Source organism: Vigna radiata, chromosome 5 (assembly GCF_000741045.1).
Source record: "Vigna radiata var. radiata cultivar VC1973A chromosome 5, Vradiata_ver6, whole genome shotgun sequence".
Lineage (NCBI taxonomy): Eukaryota > Viridiplantae > Streptophyta > Magnoliopsida > Fabales > Fabaceae > Vigna > Vigna radiata.
In genome coordinates, this window is record NC_028355.1 from 9,046,789 (window position 1) to 9,051,317 (window position 4,529).

Below are 4,529 nucleotides of genomic sequence, written 5' to 3' on the forward strand. Positions count from 1 at the left end.
AATCGCAAATCCACCCAACGCCCACACCAGGTGCCTTCTCCTCGCCTTGGACCGCCTGACGGTGAATTTTGCCGCCGGGCGGTTTCTTGGCTCTTCTTTTCTTCAATTTTCTTCCTTTATTTTGAGTCTAAGACCTTCATCTTCAACCCCAATCTTCACTTTCATCAAAATTACTACAAAAGAATGGAAAACAAGCATAATATCGCTAAAAATAGCTTTTGACTCTCGACTGACTCATTTATTGAGTTTTACTTGATTCAAGCTCGTTCTAAGTCTTAAAGGCTGTAATTTGGTCTAAATTGACATATGAAAATAACTCTTTTTCAATCGTTATCAATGATGGAGTCAAGAAGAGGATTGAATTACAAGGTTTGGGTGTTATTTGACTGTGTTTACACTTGTTCCCCATTGCTCCTCTATTTCTTTTGGGTTGTAGCTTCTGATCCATATTTATCCTCCCTTTTCCTTGGCCCCATTACATCAATGAAAAGAACTTTTGATTTGAACATGCATATGTTTTGAGTGTTGATATTAGAGGCTTGTCATGTCTTTTTGTGTTTGTTTTCTTGAGTGCATTGAGTTGACATTGTTTATCCTAGAAACTTGAGAGAAACACTGATAGTGCAATCTGTGAGGTTCTATTGCTTTCGATTTACCTCTTGAACTGATTGATCATTTTGTCAGCTTGGAATTGCTTTGATGACTTCACGAGTATCTATTTTCTCTGATCCGTGTTGGATATTGTCTACTTCTTTTTCTTTGTCCAGATGTTTTGAGAAAGGTGTAATTCTGTTTCTTTCATAGTGAGTCTTTGTTTTCTGTTTGTTGAGTCTGTGTTACTTCCTGATGTCCTCAGAACTGTTCCCTGTTTTGCGTCTTGATTTTTTCCAGAAGTGTGGTATATTTTAATGAGTCGATATTTTATTGATTTCACTCAGTTTATTGTGCTAGAATTAATCAGGGAATTGTGCTTAATTGTCCGGTATTTTCCCGTTTCTGTTAATTGTGCTTAATTTGACCAAAAATTCTAATTTTAATTAATTTGAATTTTCTGAGCTAATTATTTGTATTATTATTTTCAGGGAAAATTGTGGAAATACAATTTGGGACATTTGGAGTGCTATCAAATAATTCAAGACTCTTCACTTGGACATTTCAAATTTAATTATATTGTAACTTAGTAGTATAGAATATTTTTAGTTAAACTTGTACACATTTGGATCAATGTTGACAAATTTATGATGAGCCCAAATAGTAGAGGACACATGGCCTAGGGTTTCTTTTTTTTAGGGTGGACCCCACCCATTTTATTAAGGACACACGACCCTAGCAAAAGGAAAGGAGTCGTCATTTTTATGACAGTGGTCTGCAACATTTCTCGGGGAATTGGGAGCAATGTAGCTCATGGTTTTTTTTGGCATGGGTTGAATGATAAATGGTTATCTTCTTTTCCTTTCAAGGTGTGCACGGCTTCAGCTGCCAACAAAAAGTTTTCTTTACTTAGTTTTTTTTGCTTGTGAATGTTTATTTGGGAAGAAAGCACAACTTTTATATGCATATAGGAAACGATGTTGTAGGCTGCCACACTTATTTTGTTTCTTTTTAAATTAACGTTGCTTGATGAGAGGAAAAATGGGAGACAGAGATTGATTGAATGGTGCAGAGATAAATAGGAGTAGATTGTTGGAAACCGTGAGGTGTAACGGTTTGGGTGGTGTAGTGGTGAATACAATTGGAGAAGTCAATGCTTATCTTTTTAACGCTGGAATAGAGTAAGAGTTGATCTTTTAGGTGGTGTACTTTTAGTTTAGCTAAATGAAGGGCTAAATTCATTCTCAAGACATGCATTTAATTAGTGAAAAGTCACGTCAATTCCATCCGGGACAGAGGTATGATTTCATTTTCTTTCGATTAAGTAATTTGCTTGGAGAATTGGTGTGCAGAATTCACGACAAAGAGCATTTCTAGAAGCAATATGACAATTTATTTTCACACATTGGAGAGCTACAAGGTCATGGCCAAGAGGGTTTATTTTAGGCCACTTGAAATTTTAAATTCATTTGATAGATACACATAGGTAACGTAAATTAGTAGAAGGAAATTGTGTGGTTTATTTATTTTTCTCTAAATTATTTTATATAGTATGTTGAGTTGTTTTTCATCTTTTTAATTTAGTGTTGCATTTTAATAATTTTAACTGTGCTAGATATTTGTTTGTTATGGTGTTGGATTTAGTATTTTCTTTTACTTTAATGTTGTCTAATATGTTCGGTCTTGTTACTTTAATTGTAATGATAGCTTAAATTAGTTTGGTTGTTTCTTAGTGATATTACTTGCTTCCTTGAGATTTATTGGATTGTCTTTATGTTTATTCTGTTCTGCCTGGCACTCTATGAAATCTGACTGTGTTCTTGCAACGGGTATACGCTTAGTTGCCTAGTTGGTGATTGCATCTTCGCTTAGTTGATCAATTCCTATAGAACACAGTGGATGAAATAGGTGTATTGCGTTCGCTTAGTTCGTAATTATGATAGCATGATTAGCCTTCGCTTAGTCGGTTAGCTGTGCTGGATTAGAGGCTGAAGTAGTTTATTCATGAGACTCTTGTACTTTAATTGTCATATTGTTGCTCTCATTTAGCTCAATATTTAATCTGTTGTGTGCTTGCGATTGGGTATACGCTTAGTTGCCTAATCGGTGTTTAATCTTCGCTTAGTTGATTAGACTGTGTGGTGCATGACTGATTAGATTTGTGCATTGCATTCGCTTAGTTTCCAATTCTGAAGACCGAATTAGCCTTCGCTTAGTTGGGTGATTCGTGTTGGATTTGGATTAGAGTAGTGTGTACTTGTCATTCATCTGTGATTGGAAGCATAGTAATTGAGTTAATGACCGACCATTTTTACATCTGTATTTGATTTCGTTTTTATGTTTCTGTCTGCATTTCAGTTTTACATTTCTGTTTGCATCCGTCTTTTGATTTAGTTCATCCGAATTCACAAACCTTTCCCAACCCCCCCCCACTTCGTGTTTGACCTGATTCTCGAACCACATTTGGTCCTTGACAAACGACTTAGGAGTCACATCCTACCCTATACTGCATTCTTTATGCACATTAAATTTTGCATGGGGTGCGACACCCATCAGTGCTCTCTATCAAGACTTCCAAAATATTTAACAACATATTGATGATTGTCACCAAATCTATAACGGAAAATATTAGAATGCAAATTAAATCAACTATTTGCCACTCGGGTTTAAACCATATTACCGCTCCCCCAAATATTACTCCAATACTCTGGATAGAGCCTCCAAGGACACAGAGATAAGCCCCTTATACATTTATGTTTCGTTGCTTCTTTTTAGTTTTTGATTCATCAAGATGATATTGAGTAAGCTCTTGGTGATCATGATGGTGCTCATCTTTTGAATGATGATCATCATGACAGTTTGTCTGATCGTGTGTGTCATGGTGCTCATCTTTTGCATGTTTTGCATCATGGTGGATAAGAACTGTAAATCCATGACTATGGCCATGTCCATGTCTGTGACAATAATGTTCTTGTTCGAGTCCATATCCATGACCATGACCATCATGTCCATGGCAATGTCATGACCCGATAACAAAGCCATGCTGATATTAACCAGAAGACCAAATGTGGAAACTAAAAACATTAAGAAACCATCCACGCTTTNAGACCAGCAATGATTCTATCAATGGCTTCATATATCAAATTACCAGTAAGCAACCATATTAATTGAATAGAAACCAAGGCATCAAGAATTTCGCTAGGATATAATCTAACCTGGCTTTGGTACCATGTTAAAAAGTAGACTTTAAGCCTAACTCATACCCAGAAAACCAGCTTGTAAGGTGAGGTTTCCACCTACCTATTTACTGTAAATTGGTCTTATCTCTAGTCTATGTGAGACTTCAAACATTTTTTTAAAAGAAAGTGTTATTGCCATAGAGAAATTTGAGTTTCAGAAGCATAATTCCCCAAGTCCAACTACTAAATCCTACGCCTTTAATCTTTCACTATCACGAAATATTCAATAGAAGATGAAATCTAGCACTATATCTGTATGGTTACATGACCAATGTTATAGACCCGTTTGATATAGTCTATAACCTTATCCAACACCATGTTTGCATCTACTTAACGTCTGATTTTAACATGACAAGCTAGTAAAACCTTTCCGACTTCATTGGCCCATATGTGTAGTTCATGAACAACCACCACGTCTTCGATATCCAACATCCCATTTCTAGCTTAGTAGCGTTTATCTCATGAGGCGTGCTCTCCATCAAGACTTCCAAAATATTTCACAGCATATTGGTGATTGTTAACAAATATATTACTGAATATATTAGAATGCAAATTAAATCAACTATTTGCCACNCGGGTTTATACCATATTACCGCTCCCCCAATCATTACTCCAATACTCTGGATAGAGTCTCTAAGGACATGGAGATAAGCCCCTTATACATTTATGTTCCATTGCTTCTTTTTAGTTTTTGATTCA

General features: G+C 35.9%; 2 pseudogenes; both read right to left on the reverse strand.

Moving 5' to 3' along the window:
- LOC106760279 overlaps positions 1 to 3,969 on the reverse strand; it is a 15,858-nt pseudogene extending 11,889 nt beyond the window's left edge.
- A 107-nt stretch (positions 3,970 to 4,076) lies between these two features.
- The window catches only part of LOC106760280, a 3,637-nt pseudogene continuing 3,184 nt past the window's right edge, over positions 4,077 to 4,529 (reverse strand).